Source organism: Sus scrofa, chromosome 8, assembly GCF_000003025.6.
Source record: "Sus scrofa isolate TJ Tabasco breed Duroc chromosome 8, Sscrofa11.1, whole genome shotgun sequence".
Classification (NCBI taxonomy): domain Eukaryota; kingdom Metazoa; phylum Chordata; class Mammalia; order Artiodactyla; family Suidae; genus Sus; species Sus scrofa.
In genome coordinates, this window is record NC_010450.4 from 137,434,926 (window position 1) to 137,454,279 (window position 19,354).

Below are 19,354 nucleotides of genomic sequence, written 5' to 3' on the forward strand. Positions count from 1 at the left end.
AGACCTTTTATAACACGGTGTTGGATGGACAGGAATAGAAGAATGACTATAGAAAGTTTATAGAATTAATAATCAAACTAGAGGGAGTTTCCACCGTGGCTCAGTGGGAACAAACCTGACTAGTATCCATGAGGATGTGGGTTAGGTCTCTGGCCTCACTCAGTGGGTTAAGGATCCGGTGTTGCCACAGGCTGTGGTGTAGGTCACAGATGCCACCCAGATCCCCTGTTGCTACGGCTGTGGTGTAGGATGCCAGCTTCAGCTCCCAGCCTGGTAACTTCCATATGCTGCAGGTGTGGCCCTTAAAAAAAAGGGAAAAGAAAAAAAGAATCAAACTAGAAGTAAAAGAACGATGGTTAATGGGAAGTACCGTGAAACAGAGCCAGAAACAGCATCAGAACAGCTGTTCCGAGTACAAGCAGGAGTAAACTGGCTGCTCAGCAAACTCTACTCAAAACGCATCCCTTCAATTTCTGGGTTTTTTTGGTTTTTTTGGAGGGAGTGTTGGGGGACAAGGGGTCAGCTTTTGCAATGGCTTTCTGTCTAGCATATTAATCTCACTAATTAGCTTCTAAGAAATGTAAAGTTCGAATGAAGAGCTATCCCTTAAAATCACCTGATGATTCTTCTTTCTATTTCATAACATCTAGCATATGGCAAATAGTAGCCATTTAATAACTACTTATGAATAAACATAAATAGACAAAAAATAAACACATCAGGAAACTAAAGCGATAGTGAAAAGTAAAATTCGAATCTGCTATGAAATCTAAGAAATAAATAGTATGACTTCCCCTGCCCTTCTATCCAAATTCTAAGCATTACAGGCAGTTGAAATAAAAACAAAGTGTCCTAAATGCCTTCACCAATATATTATAATGTATCTTCGTATCTTGTTCAGACACCTGAACTGCTGTTTAATGCAGTGCTTTGATTTCGGAAAAGGACAAACACACGAAGGTAGCAACGGCCTCCAGCAGGAGAGGAGGGGTCTTAATCCCAAGACGGCCGCACAACTCTCTGAAGATCTGATTTTAAAACAACGAGCCCTTTCTAGAGAAATGTATGTGCCTCACACAAAGTGCCGTACCCGATCTTGGGACTGTTCGTGCCACTCAGGAAACTTGGAGAGGTCCACAGGATGCAGAGTAAGTAAACTTCCTATAGAGGAGACGACAGTAGAGTTACAGGTTTGTTATTACCTTTAAAAAGCCAGGGAGGGAGTCCCCGTTGTGGCACAGCTGAAACAAAACTGACTAGTAACCATGGGATTTCAGGTTCAATCCCTGGCCTTGCTCAGTGGGTTAAGGATCTGACGTTGCTGTGGCTGTGGTGTAGACCAGTGGCTACAGCTCCAATTTGAACCCTGGCCTAGGAAACTCCACATGCCAGGGGTGTGGCCCTAAAAAGAAAAAAAAAAGCCAAGTGAGATTCATCATATCAGTGCATAGTGCGACATCCCATAAATTGTAGGACCCAAATAAATGACTTTTAATTTATATTCCCCAAGCTAAAATTAGTTTTAATAGTTATTAGTAGACTAAAACTTATTAATTGGTAATACGCAAAGTTAAAAAACATGAAATATATTGGAAAGGACTTATGTAATTAACTACGCCTGGGTAATTTAATTGTGTAGAATTATATTTTAAATTCTAGATTAAACAAAGTTAAGCAGGTATTTCATTACCACACAACTTTTGAGAGTTGTTACTATATAAATATACAAAGATGGGATAGGTTATGTTCCATTTTCTCAACATTTTTGGACCATGAAATTCCCTTTCCTAGAAATACCTGTTATCTGTTGCTGGAAATTACTTACAATGAGTATGGTCAGAACTACAGTTGTTTTGATCAATACTGAATTTTGAATGGAAATAAATCTACATTTCATTTATATTTTATTCTTCTTGAAAGAAACCAAGATATCAGAATAAAAGAAAAACAATACATCTGAGCAGATTTCTCAGAAAATTTCTTCAGATCAAAACATATGGAGTTCCCGTCGTGGCGCAGTGGTTAACGAATCCGACTAGGAACCATGCGATTGCGGGTTCGGTCCCTGCCCTTGCTCAGTGGGTTAAACAATCCAGCGTTGCCATGAGCTGTGATCCCGAGTTGCTGTGGCTGTGGTGTAGGCTGCAGCTACAGCTCCAATTCGACCCCTAGCCTGGGAACCTCCATATGCCGCGGGAGCGGCCCAAGAAATGGCAAAAGACAAAAACAAACAAAAACCACATAATTTTGGATACTCATACTTAAGAAGTGTTATCTCTGAATTACATGAGAGAATTCAGAGAGGCAGGGTGGACAATGGGGCAGGTTGAGCCAGCAGAGAGGGACCTTGCTTAGAGGTGAGGGAGAAACTTCAGCCCGTATGTCGTGGGGTAGCTACAGCAGCCCTAAAAATGGCAACTTTTTATAACTCTTTTCCCAGTGGGAGTGTTTTCCTCTAATTTTCACAGACACTATTTGGGCATCAGTTGATGGGAGACCGCAAGCAGTGCTGAGCAAAAAAAAAATTATAGCATGAACTTAACACAGTAGAAAAGGGGAAATTCTCAAATCAATAATCTAAGCTCCCGTAACAACCTAGAAAAACAAGAACCATATAAACCCTGGGCAAACAGGATGAAGAAAGTAAAGAGCAAAAATCAATGAAATTGGAACAGCACAGAGAAACCAGAATGGGCCCAAAAAACATACCCAATTGATTTTGGACAGAAGTGCAAAAGCAACTCAATGTAAAAAAAAAAAAAAAAAAAAAAAAAAAAAAATCACCTTTTCAATAAATAATGCTGAACGATTAAACATCCATAAGCCAAAAACACTCAACCTCCCACTTTTTACATAAAAATTAGCTCAAAATGGACTGCAGAATAAAATGTAAAATATAAAACTATAAAATTTTTAGAAAAACAGAAGAAAATCTTAAAGGTCTAGAGTTAGAAAAAGTGTTCTTAGATGACACCGAAAGGAAAAAATGATAAATTAGAACTCATCAAAATTTAAAACTTTTGCTCTACCAAAGGCCATGTGATGAAGGTGAAAAGCAAACTACAGTCCAGGAGAAACATTTAAAACCACACACCTGCCAAAGGACTAGTCTCTACGTAAAGGACTCTCAAAACTCAACAGTAAAAAAAATTCCAACTAGAAAATGGGCAAAAGGGAGTTCCTGTCGCGACTCAGCGGAAACGAATCTGTCCTGTATCCATGAGCACGAGGGTTCCATCCCTGTCCTTGCTCAGCGGGCTAAAGATCCAGCATTGCCAGGAGCTGTGATGCAGCCTGAAGATGCGGCTCAGATCTGGCCTTGCTGTGGCTGTGGCTGTGGCCAACAGCTACAGCTCTGATTCGACCCCCTAGCCTGGGAACCTCCATACGCCGTGAGTGCGACCCTAAAAAGACAAAAACTAAAAATAAAAAAAGAAAATGGGCAAAAGACATGAAGAGACGTGTCCATGAAAAAGATACAGAGATGGCAAATAAGTACATGAAAAGCTGTTCAGCATCATTAGCTGGTAGCAACTCCTTAAAACCACAATGAGATAATCTTTATACACCTGCAAGAATGGCTAATATAAAAACTAGAAACACTGCCACGTGCTGGCAAGGATGCAGAGACTCTGGATCACTCCACATACTGCTGAGAATGCAAAATGATACGGCGCTCTAAAAAGTTTGGCACATTCTAAAAAACTGAAACATGATGACCATATAACCCAGTGATTGCACTCCTGGGCATTCGTCCCAGAGGAATTAAAAACTGCATTCACCAAAAGTCCTGTGCACCCATGTTTATGACAGTCTTATTCATAACAGCCAAGACAACCCAGACACCCTTCAGTGGGTGAATGAGCAAACAAACTGTGGTACATCCGTACCGCGGGTAACTACCAAGCAACAAAAAGGAGTGAACTTCTGATACACACAACGACATCCGTGAAGCTCCAGAGAACTACGCTGAGTGAAAGAGAGCCATTCGCAAAGGCTACGCATTGCATTGTTCCATTTATATAACATTCTTGAAATGACAAAATCACGGAAATGAAGAACACATCAGTGACTGTCAAGGGTGATAACAAAGGCACGGTGGTGAATGCCAGTGGCTGTGGCTACCAAAGGGCATCGCTGGGATCCCTGCCGTGATGGAAGTGCTCGGCTTCAAGGTCAACGTCACGGCTCTGGCCGATCACACTTTTGCAGAATGTTGCCATTGAGGGAGAACGGGTGAAGGGTACATGGAATCTCTGTATTATTCCTTACTACTACAAATAAGGCTACAAACATCTCAAAATAAAAACGTTAACTCAAGGTCATTTGCTTAAACAGCAATAAATATGTCTTCGGTCTTCATTATCAATAGAAAATTATGAGCTCCTTATGGAAATTAACACACAAACCATAGTGTCTATATTCAGCTCCACCATCTGTCTTGGTTTTATCTGGGTTTTATCCCCGAAATTTCTTTCAACCAACCTCTCCTGCCCAAGGCCCAGCCCGATCCCATGTGCTTCTAGCTGACTGTATGCCATGTCTTCTTCCAACATATAGCGTGGTCCAAAAAAGAGAGCAAGAAAGTTATGACCTTTTAAAGTATTTGCTGACCTTTATCTTCTACTGCAAGGGTCCTATTCTGAATCTTTTTTTAAATCCAGTGAATCATGAATATGGACCTATCAGAATGGACACTAAACCACGAAAGGCCAAGTACATATTCAACAAGCAGCTCTGGGGGGATGGTGGGGCGGCGGGGGTTGTAGAGTTTGCCAACTTATAAATAACCCTGCCATGCTCTACTTCAAGCTGGCCATGAACCTGGAACAGATGCGCAGAATTGTTTCTTTTGCGTATATGACACCAAAGATTGAAAAATGAGCACTAAGACTGAAAAATGAGCACTAAGACTGAAAAATGAGCACTAAGACCCCTAAGATTTTTCCCCTCAAGCTATAAAACTTGGGATTAAACTAAGAGGCATTTGTGAATTGAAATAAACTTATGTGGTGTTAAATTGACTGAGGAAAAGCCATCGGACTGAGTTGATGCTAATGCTGGGCGGTCTAATAAACAAACCCAAATCTAAGCTTGTCAATGCCTCAAGGTTATGAAATCAAAATGCTAAGGACAACCCATCAGTAACAGGCAACCGGGCTTTAAGCTACAGCCAATCAAAAACAATCTCCTTTCTTGGCTTCTGCACCCTCTCGATACAGGTCTTTCCCCTGGCTCCTGTCGCAGGAGCACTCCTAGTCATTTCCAGTTTGGCACTGCCCAATTCGAACCAATTTCTGCTCAAACTTTAAAAATTTTTAACATGCCTCAATTCATCGTTTGACCATGGTCACTCAACGTTTGCCACATTTTTCTCTCTAAGTATCTCTTGCTTAGTAGCTTCTGATGATTAAAGGCAGGTGAGTCTCAAAGCGGCCTTTTCTACAACTCACCTCCAGAATCCATCAAAGACAAAGTCAGCTTCACAGCGACTTCTGCCACATGTATAAACATTTATAGCTAGCAAGGAGGCACAAACCCAGGTCTGGAAGTGAGGTGAAGTCCTCACCTGCCCTTGGACTCTCCAAGGGCCTTCTGTTAAAGATTCAGAGACCAACACAGCATTCTGTGGGCAGGATGAGCTAACCTGAGTGTCCAAGTGAGTCACACAATGGCCCACCCTTTGAGTGGCAGGATAAAGGACGGAAGGAAAGCCTGAATCGCTGTTTCAGTCCTAAGGGATTGAGCTGAAGGATGCGCCTCACTGTTCTACCCCAGCCAGGCAAGAGTGGCAGCGCCTGTACAGTAGCTACTCAGTCCACGTATCCCAAAAGCGCCTGGTCAGTAAACCCTCTCTGACAGATGCAGATAATTGTCTTTTCAAATGCTAACTTCCCTTAGTCTGTGGATTCCTGGGTAGGTCATCTCACGTGGTTTCAAGAGAATTTACACATGTATCACACTTTCTGTCCATACGTATTCAAAGTAACTTACAGACGACAGAACAAAAATCCCCTTTTACATCTGTTGCAATATTTTACTTCAGGAAAATGCTATGTAGTTTTTTAAATGCCAGAATACATGTGGTATAAATGTGCCTTTTTTTAGGCAAAAACTCAAAAGACTGAAATAGCTTCCAAGAGCTGAAAATAGCATTTTGGTTCACTTGATTCCTACATTAAATACCCATTCTATTTAAACTAAGTAGTGGATATTATAATTTCTTTGAGAAAAATTACTTCAGTATGTCCTAAATATTATACTACAAATGATAATAGCTAATATTTATGGAATGTTTACCGAATGCTAGGCATTGTGGTAAATACCTGACATAATTTACCATCCCGCTTAATCCATACTGCCACCTTCTTAGCAGGTATTACCATTGCCCCAATTCTTTTTTTTTTTTTAATTTGTCTTTTTAGGGCCGTACTCGCGGCATATGGAGGTTCCCAGCTAGGGGTCGAATCGGAGCTGTAGCCGCCGGCCTACACCAGAGCCACAGCCACGCAGGATCCGAGCTGCGTCTGCGACCTACACCACAGCCACAGCAATGCCAGATCCTTAACCCACTGAGCGAGGCCAGGGGTTGAACCTGCAACCTCATGGTTCCTAGTCGGATTTGTTTCCACTGCGCCACAGCAGGAACTCTGCCCCCATTTTATATATGAGAAGACTGAAGCTTAGAGCTTTTCACATCTTCCCCGCGGACAGCCGGTTAGGAAGTGAGGACGATGAAATCAAGGTTCTAACTAGACAGTCTAGTCCCAAACGCCTGCTTCCTACCACTACTTGTTTCTGTGTTAAACAAGCACTCTAGGTCCGCCCCTGGAGATTCTGATTCTGCAGGCTGGGGCCCCAAGATCTACGTTCGGACCTCGCTGGTGGCACCGGGTTTGAGGATCCGGCCTGTTCACCACCGTGCGGGGAATTACAGCTGTGGCCCAGGAATTTCCACGTGCCTCGGGTGCAGCCAAAAAGAAAGTTCTGCACTAGCGAGAGGCCCAACACAGGAACAATGACACTTTGGGAAATATATCCCCGGTGTTCCCCTCCGAACTTTTACGTGTGTGAGTAATTCCTCCTCCTCTCTCCTCGCCGGCTGTGACTTGGTTGTATCTTTTGCCCCAACTCCCACCAAGAGGTGAACCCAGTTTCCAGGTAACACACCCAGGAGAGTCTTACGAACAGGCAAAGGTGAAAAATCCCACACTGTTACACCGAAACTCTGAAAAGTCTAACACACATGTAACCTGGACATTTCTGACATACATTAACCTAAACGCATAACCTTAGCTTTTCGATTCACATTTTTATCTGAGGAAGAACAACAGCAGATACTTTTTTCCTTTTTACATAGTCTAAGGAGATTGTTAGTGATCTCCAGATCCCAAGACAAAGAAACATCCAGAGCCTTCCAGAAAACATAGCAAAGCATAATGTACTGGTCATATTAAAATATACAGTAAAAAATAATGGCTAATAATAATAACTCTTTTCCCTTCCGTAATTCTCTTTAAAAATACAACGGAAATAATCTCTAACTAAACAAGCATTTACTATGTCCAGGTAAATAAATGTGGGAACAGTCAACACGTTAAATGTCAGACCAGACGGATATTTTTGAAAAGTCAAATAACAAAAAGAAAACTGACAGCCCTGAGAGCTCAAACTGCCTTTGGCGGTGCAGGAAAGGAAGAATCACCTTCCATCTATGGTTCTAGGGTCTCAGCTGTGAGCAGCTACAGCAGAAGACTAACAGCAGAAAAGACGACGGGTCTCTCCGGAAATATGGGCGAAACACAGGGAAACTGAGTGAGTCCCCAAAAGGGCCCAAGCCACCACCTAGTGCCATCTCTGGCTAAGGACAGCAGTGTTGGGAGACGACCAGGCAAAGCCCAGTGAACAAGGCTAAGGCTGTTTTGCAGATGTGGGCCCCTGCCTTCCCCACCCATAAGAGTTTCCTGTTACACAGGGAGACGCCCTTACACAAGGAGCTTCTCTCATCAATGCAAATGCCCTTCATAAAGGAGGAACATCTAGTCAACTTTCAAAGCGCCTCCCCTGTTTGCTGTTAAAAAATAACCAGGTAGGAGTTCCCGTTGTGGCGCAGTGGTTAACGAATCCAACTAGGAACCATGAGGTTGCGGGTTCGATCCCTGCCCTTGCTCAGCGGGTTAAGGATCCGGCGTTGCCGTGAGCTGTGGTGTAGGTTGCAGACGCGGCTCGGATCTCGCGTTGCTGTGGCTCTGGCGTAGGCCGGTGGCTACAGCTCCGATTGGACCCCTAGCCTGGGAACCTCCATATGCCGCGGGAGCGGCCCAAGAAATAGCAAAAAGACAAAAAAAAAACAAAACAAAACAAAAAAAAAACAGGTAAACATAATCCTTTTGTCAAAGAGGCGTATTTGGGGATGCTAAATCTGCCCCCTTCCCCTTTGGGTCAATTTTATTAAATATACTGGTGTTATCAAAATTTCAATATATCTGCTGGTGGCCCAATGACCCCTTTCTGTGTATTTGGATAAAAATCCAACTTCATCTATAACTTTAAACACATACACAATGTATTACTAGTGAACACAGCATTTCATCGAGCTTTCTTACCAGTCTTTTTCACTTTAACCTGAGAGCTGCTATTTTTACACAGGACTCTAGGCATTCCCCAGGGCAAAATCACTCCCCAGGCCAGTCAGTGGCTTAATTGGCAACACCGCCCTTTCACGAACAACGCCACACTAAAGGAAAGGTTTTTAAACGGTGAATATATAACAAGGCAACATGTAATTAAAATTCAGTACATTATCTCTCCGGAATTTCATTACTGCAGGTGCAGACAGGACTGTTCAGAGGCTTGCTAAGGGCAAGGTTCCCTTTCATTGAAAACAATTCTATTCATACACCTGTTTCACAAAGATTCTAAATGAAAAGGCCTAGGAACAGACAATGGAACGAGAAAACATCATTAAAGGTTATCGTCTCAGAAGCGCGAGTCAGTTCTTCCCCAAGGAGGGGAGGGGGCGAGACTGATCCTTGATCTCGCAAAGGTATCCCCGGAGCTCCCTAAGTGTGACCGAAGACCATCACGTGCGATGGCAAATGTGCTGGATTATAAGAGGAAAATAGATTTTATCATCCCCCAGTGGAGAAATAGTTACAAATTCTTTCTGTGCCATCTGTTATACAGTTAGCTTTGGGATGAGAACTCTCAGGATTTCCTCTCTTAACTTGCAAACATACCCCACAGCAGTGTTAACTCTGAAACCCAGCAGCGCCCTGTGAGGCTCCCCGGCAGAAAAGCCTACGTCCCCCAAAGCTTTTTAGGAAACAGGCCTCATTCAGCCTCCTGAGTTAAAACAGTGGCTCGTCAGGGAAGGGAATCCAGAGATCAGAGAGCAGCCAAGAGACAATGGTGCAGCCTTGGGCAGGTGCTGGTCCCTCCTCAAGGAACAGAGATAACACCGTCTGCGAGTTCTCCTGCAGAGCTAGAATCGCCCACAAACGGAAGATGTTAATGAAGTCTTCTTCACTGGGGAAAGGAGGAGCCCCAGAACCAGTCCTGGGACCGCTTAACACCAGCTTTGAAAAACAACGCAAGCTGGCACCTACCCTGATGCTTACCTGTGGCCCTATTTTCCACTCCTAAACTACACAACCCCTTCCTGTTCTCTCCCAAGGGGGGGCACAGTCTTCCGACGGCTGCCACCCTCCTTTGCCTGGCACAGCAATAGAGCTATTTTTTCTCCCTCACCCACAACTGTCTCCACGTCTCTATTCGGCCCCAGTGGACAGAGGCTGAGTATCGGCACCAACTTGACCCACCGTTTGCATAGCGCGTCCCCCTGCCCGTTTCCAGCCGCAAGGCTGTGCCTTTGGGCCACTTTTTCTCCAGCTGCCCCTCCCACCTCCCTCCGACTCTGGTAAAACCACAAACCTGATCTCTTCGGAGACCGGATTGTTTTCTTTTTTAGATTTTGGGCATAAATGAGATCACGCAGTAGTGTCTTTCCCTGATCTATTCCACTCAGCATAGCGTTCTCCGGGTCCCTCCGTGGTGTCACAAAAGGCAGTTTCCTTCTTCTAAAGACGGAGGAAGGTTCCTCTTTATATACACGCCACTCTTCTTATCCGTTCATTTGCTGACGGTGAGACACTTGGGCTGTTTCTGGGTCTAGGCCACTGTAAACAGCGCTGCGAGGCACAGTAGCAGGTATCTCTTCCACACAGTGTTTTCACATCCTTCACATATATCCCCAGATGTGGAACTGCTGGATCAAGATAGTTCTCTTTTTAATTTTGGGGGAACTCTCCATACTGTTTTTCCTAGTGGCTCTCTCAGTTTACAATCCCGCCAACAGTGTCCGGGGTTCCGCTTTTCTCCACATTCCCACCAGCATTTATTATCTCATAGCTTTTTGGTGGTAGCCATTCTAACCGGCTTCCTGTGGTGTTTACTTGCATTTTCCTAATAACTAGTTACTTACGCGAAGCACTTCTTCATGTACCTGCTGACCATGTGTCCAGCTTCTTTGGAAAATGTCTATTCGGGTCCCTTGTCCATTTCTTAATTATTATTATTTCTTTTCTTTGCTATTAAGTTGTATGAGTTTCTTATACATTTTGAATATTAAAACCTTATCAAATAGATGATTTGCAGATATTTTTTCCCATTACATAGGTTGTCTTTTTATTCTGCTCTTCTTTTTTTTTTTTTTTTTTTTGCCTTTTGCTATTTTATCTCATTAACATGGGGAAGAAAAGAAGCAACTCTGACATTCGCGTCTCTAAGTCTTACTGATAAGTGGTCTCTTAGCCAGTCATACGAAATAACTATTTTAATGGCATGGCCTTTTGCTAACAACCATAATCTCTTAAATCAATTTATATGTAGAATTTAGTTTCCAAAAAGCCTTTCGTATAGCGTGACATTCCTTGAAATGCTAGGATAAAGTAGAAGGACAGAACGGTGGGGTTTTGTTTTGCTTCTGTGTGGGAGACTTCTTTGAGAGTTGGATAAAAAACACCTGACTGACCCACAACAAGATCTACATACACCTAATACCACGGAGTCCCCAGACCTTCCAAAGTCCACTCATGGAGCCCCTCTCCAAGGAGTCTGGAGAAGCCAGGCTCCAGCATGATTTGGTCCACACTGAATTATATTTTTTTCCTACTTACCTTGCACATCCAACCTCTTGTACTAAGACCACAAAATGCCATAAAGCAGAGATACTGGTCTCCTGATTTCTCAACAAGCTGCTTTTATTATTTGCTCCACAAATGCCTGTGATGATCTACAAAGTACCATGTGAGGGATACGGGGGAGCCGAGAGACTAACAGTCTACGTCCCCAAGGAGACGGTCGTCTCATGACAGCTCTGAAAGCCTTACATACGCAATAAAACTACAACATCGAAAGTGACGTGTCACGGGCAAAGCACAGATAAAATGACCATCTAGCTTGAGCCCCGGAAGAAGAGAGCAGGGTAATCAAGGCGCCTTCCCGCAGCCTTTCAGCGGAGCTTCGGAGACAGACGGGACGGGCGCGTCTAAGGAGACAGAGACAGAGGGGTCTTCGGAGGAGAAGGAAGCGGAGCCCGGCACAGAGCAGCCCCAACACGACGTCTTCCACGGACGGACAAACCAAAGAAGATGCGAGGGCAAAGCAGGAGGGCAGTGCAAGGCCTCCCTGAGGCACGGGGAGCAGGAGGTACTAAGAGGCGTTGCAAGGACTCAGGCGGGAAAAGTCGGCCGGAGCAATGAGAGAGGGGAAGCTGTTCAAGGGCTGGGAGCTAGAGAGGAGCCAAACCAGAGCGGCGGCGGCGGCGCGAGGAAGGAGCAGGGTGTGACCTCGAAGGGCAGAGAGGAGGCCTGGGTGCCACAGAAGAGTCAGAGCCCCCCGCCTGGCAAGGCACCGCCCAGCACTGCAGGTGCAAAGCCCTGGTCACACTCTTCTTCAGTGGCATGACATGGAAAGTAGACTGGAGTCCAAACTGCCACCTAACTGTGAAACTAACCCTTGGATGATGGCAAAAAAATGACCTACTGGTGACAAAAGAGAAACAAAGCACGCTGAGCAAAGAGCCACCGCCACACCATCAGAGCATGTACTCCGGTCTCCGTGCAGGAGGGGCTGTTTTACTGCTGGGGAGCCGCTGTGACACACTCCTGCCCCGGGCCTTCCCTTCCGAATGTCCTCGTCCGGGGCCTTGACCACGTCCCTAGCCCTTACCAGCGACACAGGGGAGGTCACTCTGAATCAACTTTTTAAGTCAGTAACTGTACCGCAAGGAGGCAATTTACAGAATAGCCTCGTGTATTATCCGGCTCGCTCATTATAACTGCGTCTTTTGAGAACCATCCTCTTTTTACTCAAATGCGCGATTGGTAGAACGAAGCTTACGGAAATATAGAGAAACTTGCTGCTTTTCTCTTATTTCCGATGGGCAGGAATGTGTGGCTTTCTCATCTTAGGCAAATAAGTCGTCCTGGCATTTACATCTACGGTAAGATACAGAATATATCTGCTTTTAACACATTTCAGCTTTATGACAAATTGTAAGTGTTCTAGGAAAGTAGGTCCTTTGTCAAAACCTAACAAAAATGAAACAACATAAAAGTAAAAATCACAAAATAGGTATGAGGCAAATTACAATCAGAGAACACAGACTATTAACACGTTTCTTATGTGGCAAGACCATAATTTTCATGGTAAAATCAAATGGATCATCGTAAAGACATCCAATAATTAAGATGCTCCTGTTATAACTTTTTAATAACGGGAAATATGGGCATCAACAGCTTTTCGAGCATTTATGCTAATAACTTGTACTTGCTTTCACATTTTCAAAAAAGGAATGTTTTTCAAAAAGCCAATGGAGAAAGAAGGAGAAAACAAGCAAAGGCTTTGCAATATTTGCAAACGACACATCTGATAGAGGATGGTTTTCCAAAGTATACAGAGAACTTCTAAAACTAAATGAGAAAACAAATGGCTGACTTAAAAAATGAGCCAAAAACCTTAAAAGATACCTCACCTAAGAAGACATACAGATGGCAAATAAGCATAGGAAAAGCTGCTTCATACCATACGTCATCAACAAACTGCAAATTAAAAAAACAAGACGTCTCTAATACACCTATTAGAATGGCCAAAATCCCAAAAATTGACAATACGAAATGCCAACAAGGATGCGGAGCAATAGCAACTCATTCACTCCTGGTAGCAGAGCCTCTTTGGAAGCCAGTTTGGCAGGTGTTTTTTAACAAAACCTGACATAACCTTATCATATGATCCAGCAACTGTGCTCCTTGGTATTTACCTAAAGGCATTGAAACTTTGGTCCACACAAAAACATGCAGATAGATACTTACATCAGCTCCATTCCTGACTGCCGAAACTCGAAAGCAACCAAAATATCCTGCAGCAGCTGAATGGGCAAACAAACTGTCATCTTTCTAGACAACGAAATAGTCAGCACTCAAAAGAAATGAGCTATCAAGCCATGAAAAGACACGGAGGACACTTAAACACACATTCCCAAATGAAAAAAGCCAATCTGAAAAGGCTACAAAGGCATGACATTCTGGAAAAGGCAACACTATGGAGACAGTAAAAAGGTCAAGGATTGCTATGGAAGGAACGAACAGATGGAAGAGAGAGGCTGTTTAGGGCAGTGAAAATCCTCCGTGTGATACCCCAAAAATGAAAACGTTTGTCTAAACCCACTGAAGGTACAACATCCAGAATGAAAGTTACGTAAGCCACGAATCTCAGGTGATTACTGTGGTGTCAACAGAGTTCATCAGTTGTGACAGACGCAGCTGATAACAGGAGGCTACGTGTGTGTGGAAGGGGATGAGAAATCTCCACACCTCCCTCTCGGTTTTGCTGTGAACCTAAATTAAAACGCCTTTACAAAAATTAAGCCTTAATCTGAATACGTGTTTTTTAATTCAAAAAATTATTTCATTTAGACTCAATGTACTGAGATAAGACGATACAGAAATCAGTAATCCACTGTACAAGTAACAGTACGTTTTATGCAAGTGGTAAATGTTTACAAGAGGACTTTTTTACTGGACCTCCGCTGCAGTCCAGAATTATGGGGGGGGAGGCACTCAGAAACAGAAAATCAGTAACATGGAAGTTACTTCTAAGCCTGTAAATCACTTTTCAGGCCTGAACCACGCACTGGCTAATCCAGAATGACTGCCACACTTGTCCCAACCACAAGTGTAGTATTACATAGAGGTTATATTTTCATTTTTAAGTTGACTGAATTCAGCCAATACTTATTGCACAACTACTAGACTTCTGTTGGGCGGATATTTTTCTAAGTGTGACACGGTCCCTGTCTTTGTAATTTTATTAATTTATCTATATTAATTCAGGACAACTATTGCTTCAGCACATCTGTGTTGCAGCCAGTGGTCTAAGACGGTAGGGTCCCAGTGGTGACCCAGAAGGACCCCTCATGGTCCTTAAACACAAACATATATGAAACTATTCACAGAGCCCACATGCCAAAATGAAGAGTACCCGATTAATATAAATGTGTCCAGAGGATGAAGTTCCTCGAAGGTACCCCAAAAGTAGTTTCATATGGATGCCGGGGGTGGAAAAGGAGCTAGAAACAGAAGATGGAGCCTATGGGGACATATACAGCTTTCAGAGGATGGGGCCGGGAGGGACCTTGCTCCTTGGCAATACTTCTGGCACAGCACCCCACCCACAGCTGTTCCATCCTGTGGGGTTGCACATGAGATTTCATTTGCAGAAGAAGATTCTGCAGAAGCAAACACAAAAAAAAACTTTGAAAATCACTGACCTAACTAAAATTGTGCTTCATTTTATTCCTTGAACCTGACTCTAGAATGACTCTAGAACTATGTAAGTATCCTTTGATTGTTATGGATCAAGTTTTAAACTGCTTTCTATTTTAAAATTAGATTGGGACTGATAGTCTTCTTGAGCTGTATTTTCCAAGTCCCACTACATCTGCGAGGCTCATCGTTTCCCAAAGGCTCTTCATGCCCCGCTCCAAGACCATGCCCGGGTCTCCTTTTCCGAGACGATGCTCATGCTTCTTAAGAGGACAAGGGACCGTAGACTTTGCTCCCTTAGCCAGAAGTCTGGCTAGATCGGGGTCAATCACACTTTTTGCTCCTGGAAATGTGCAGTTGTGACTCGTGACTTTTCTGAGTTTCTCACTGAAGAGAAAGACATAACAGCACCGTCGGTCATTTCACAGCATAAAACAGAGAAACGGAGAAGCAGGTGCGTAGCTAAAGACAGAAAGGAAGGACACAGACAGGCAGACCAAAGCAGAAGTGAGGGACCACGAGACACTGGAGAGACAGAGAGAGTAAACGTCATTCCTTTTCCTCCTTTAATTTTATCTTTGTAAAAATTTTGCTTTTTTTTATTAAAGTAGTTGATTTACAATGTTGTGCCCACTTCTGCTGCACAGCCAAGTGACTCAGTCCTACATAGATGCACATCCTTCTGTTACATTATCTTCCATCGCGGTCCATCTCAGCAGATTGAATACAGTGCCCTGTGCGACACAGCAGGACCTCACGGCTTATCCCTTCTCAATGGAACAGTTTGCATCCACTCACCCCAAACTCCCAGTACCTCCCACTCTCCCCCACTTGGCAACCACAAGTCTATACTTTACATCTGTGAGTCTGTTTCTGTTTTGTAAATAGGCTCATCTGTGCCATATTTTAGATTCCACATATAAGTGATATCATATGGTATTTGTCTTTCTCTTTCCGACTTACTTCACTTTTATGATAATTTCTAGTTGCATCCATGTTGCTGCAAATGGCATTATTTCATTCTTTTTTATGTCTGCGTAGTATTCCATTGCCATTCTTCCTCTGTCAGTGAACATTTAGGTTGTCTCCACGTCTTGGCTGTTGGGAATAGCGCTGCAGTGAACATCTTTCCAAATTACAGTCTCATTCCTGATTTTTGAGTTCCTAGGTTCTGGTGCCTTATGAGACCCAGCTATAAAATGGGCTTCTGTCCCTTTTATCCAGAATTCTACAGCAGCTACTCTCCATAGTTCCTCCAGTTTCTTGGTCCCTTCATTGTCCCAGATTTTCCTTCCTCTTTTTCTTTTTTTTTAAACTCTTATAGAGTGAGTTTCAGCCTCAGAAGTCTGTACATTACAAACAGGGTTTTCCTACAGGTCCTAAGTTGCATTTGCAGGTGTTAGCCCCTGGCAGCATAGCTGGAAGCACCTCTGGCTCCTGAATCCCACCCTGGGAGCTGTCACAGGTGAGCTCATACAAAGTCTTGTCCTCTCTCTCCACGCTGGGCCCTCTCAGGAAGCCCATGATTTGCACGATCATCTAAAGGTGAGACTTCAAAGCTGCAGTCAGCGCCACAGTCAACACCTAAAGGGAATGACACTGAAGTCTGGGTCTACAGTTCCGTGCACGCTTGCTGTCCACTTGCACTCCTCTCGTTCTCTTTCAAACCCACTCCGATTACACTTTTACCCCACCACTGATGTCATCCCACAGACAGCTTTGGGATGCAAACCACCTTCTTCTCTTCAAAGCCTTTCAAACTCTGCTGATAAAGCTTAGTTATAAGCCTAGAAATGTTTAAGGGTCTGTTTGAGTAGTCTTTGACTGACATTCAGTTCCATTCATAACATTAAATACCTTCAAACATACGAAAGCGTATTCATAAATTCAAATGTATGTCACTTCCTTTTAAAATACTTCGACTGTCTTATTGGGAAAAAAACTTTCCAAAGTACTAGCAAATTAAACAGATAAAAAGGACAATCTTAAGTTCTCTCAAATGTTCTAACACAACATACAAATTTAGAAACATTTATACATAAAACCACAAGTTGAAACTACATACTCCATTACGCATTTTAATTTGAAGCAACCAGGGTATCATTTTAAAAGGCTGAGATCTGCTCTTTTGAAGCAAATTCAATACTAATTATGAACAGATTTCTACCTTAACACACAATATTAATGAATGCTCTAATTTTGGGCCTTAAACCCTTTAGACTCCATTGCAAAGCTTCTTAAGGTTGAAAACATGCATACCCAGTGAGGAAGACAGTCACCGCCTAAACGCTGAGATGACTTTAACCAGAGACTTGATTTTAAAGGTGAACAGCCGGATGGGTGGATACATGAGCCGTGTCAAGGCGCCAGGTCCTGATGTTCACAATCCAGCAAATCACTGAAACACACATGTGCACGTTGCTGCGGCCCCCGCGGCCTCGCTGCGCACAAGCTGCAGGAGATGCTACCCCTCTTTCCCACCGCGCATGGTCTGCGCCCCCCGCCTCGCGGTTCCCTGTTTAATACGGATCCTCCGGCTCCTGCTCCCTTAAGCGAGCGCCCCCCGCACGACACTCGCCAGGTGGGAAAGAACCGCTCCGTCCTCTGCGCTTCGGGATGCGCTGGTGGTGCGTCTCTGCACCAGCTCGGCCCTCCTGCTCCGAGCCCACATTCCGTGGGAGGCAGGCGCTCCTCGCCTCTCTGGACCGCGAGTTCCTTAAAGGTTCTATGATTCGTGTTCACCAAGCAAAAAAACAAGAACTGCATGTTGATTCAGACTCTTAATCAGAAATAAGGACGCGAAAGCGTGGGACGGCCGAAATGATTATGCTATTTCTGCATAAGCAAGTGGTCTCAGACAGACGGGCAGCACAGTATGAGGCCAAAAATATGCTCACGGGATAGCCTGGGCATCCCTACTCTTCCATGTACTAGCTGGGTAGTTACTTAGCCTCTGCACCGTGGTCTACACAGCACACGCCCAGTTTCTTCTTAACGTTTTTCATTGAATAAATTAATAAGAAAGGTACCGTTTTTCTAAAATCGAGATAAATGCTGTAGTATGCTCATTGCTAATTTTTCAGTTTAAAAAACAGACGGTTCGATCCCTTTTGTCAATTTGCATTTTCCCAGAAGCATTTTTACTAGAAATACAAGAAGTCAGATGAAGTTAATGCTAGACAAACTTTAGGCAGTGATACAACTAAATGAAGTATTGACTGAGGACAGTTAAAACTTAGTGACTCAACTTCAAAGTAAACATACACTGTGTCATTAATTTAAATTTCCTCTAAATTGGGTTGCACTGTCACTTTGTGTCTAACCTAACACTGGGAGTTTTGCCACGTCCCAGGTCATTCACGTCTTTAGGAAACGCAGACGCTCAAATTCCACAGCGTATCTGAACTGCGAAGTTTTTAGGATTCGTGAGGCCACCCTCCAGTTGTCTTAATTCCAGCCCAAGGGGCCAAAGGAAGTGGTCATCGTGGGTCGCACACACTGCTGCCTTCGGGAAGCGAGCAACTTCCTCACGACACCTGTCACCAAACATCACCAAGTTCTACCGCAAACCTGAGTCCTGGTCATCACCCATTCACCACGTATTTTCCTACACTCTCCTAACGATGCTTATTACTTTTGCACCCAGATTCTAGTCTCACGATTAACAAAAGCTGCCATTATCAACAGAGAAGACTGCCGCACGTAGAGCCTCTCCTTAAGAATGGGACAAAGAGACAAACAAGAAGTACACCCGAGAAGTCTGCCTTTGTCACTGATGCACTGAAGGACCTGAAGCCAGTGACTAAATTCCCGACGTCTCCGCCTCCCTATCTGTGAAAGAAGCAGCACATACCCTTCCCTGTGACTGAGGTCATTCAGTGCAAAGCGTCACCTTCCATGCAACAGTAGCCAGTAAAATGCCCTGATTGCCACGGCATGTTCAGAAAGCTCAGCGAAGAAAGCACACGTACACCATAGTCCTACAAAGGAACAGTCGAGAATGCTTCCTCCCCTCTGGTCCAGTCGCCAACACCTACGGCGTCGGAGGAGTTCTGGGGCAATCGGGGGACCGCCGGGTAGCCTTCTGATCTCGGCCTTGGCTGAGTTCTAGCTTCGATCCCTGGCTGGATGCTCCTGACTGACTGTCTTCCGGGTAGCTCCACGAGACTAGAAACAACGTCCACGCAGTCTCCAAATCGGAGGAGTTTCAGAAAGAAACACTGGGGTGGAGACACGAACACCTTCCCGGGCAGACGGCTGTCGGGCGCTCGTTTTAACCATCTCTGGGGACTGAACCTCCCCACGCTCCCTGGGGACCTGCTTCAGTGTTTAATCCCTTCCTATAAATATGTCCATCCTCAGGACCAACGGAACTCTCTCTCTGGCTACAATTTAAAACGTTCTCTTATTCCGTCTCCCGCGGGAGGAGAGGACGTCTGTCCTGCGCCTGCCCGGTAATGGCCTTTCACCTACGTGAAGACAGTTCAATCGCCCCTTCGTCCTCCTCCTCCTCCAAGGCAGCCAGTCCG

The 19,354-nt window shown here is 44.2% G+C and overlaps 1 protein-coding gene across 2 annotated transcripts in view; it reads right to left on the reverse strand.

Moving 5' to 3' along the window:
* The window catches only part of C8H4orf22 (chromosome 8 C4orf22 homolog), a 528,133-nt gene that overhangs the window by 471,040 nt on the left and 37,739 nt on the right, over window positions 1-19,354 (reverse strand). The window lies entirely within an intron of this gene.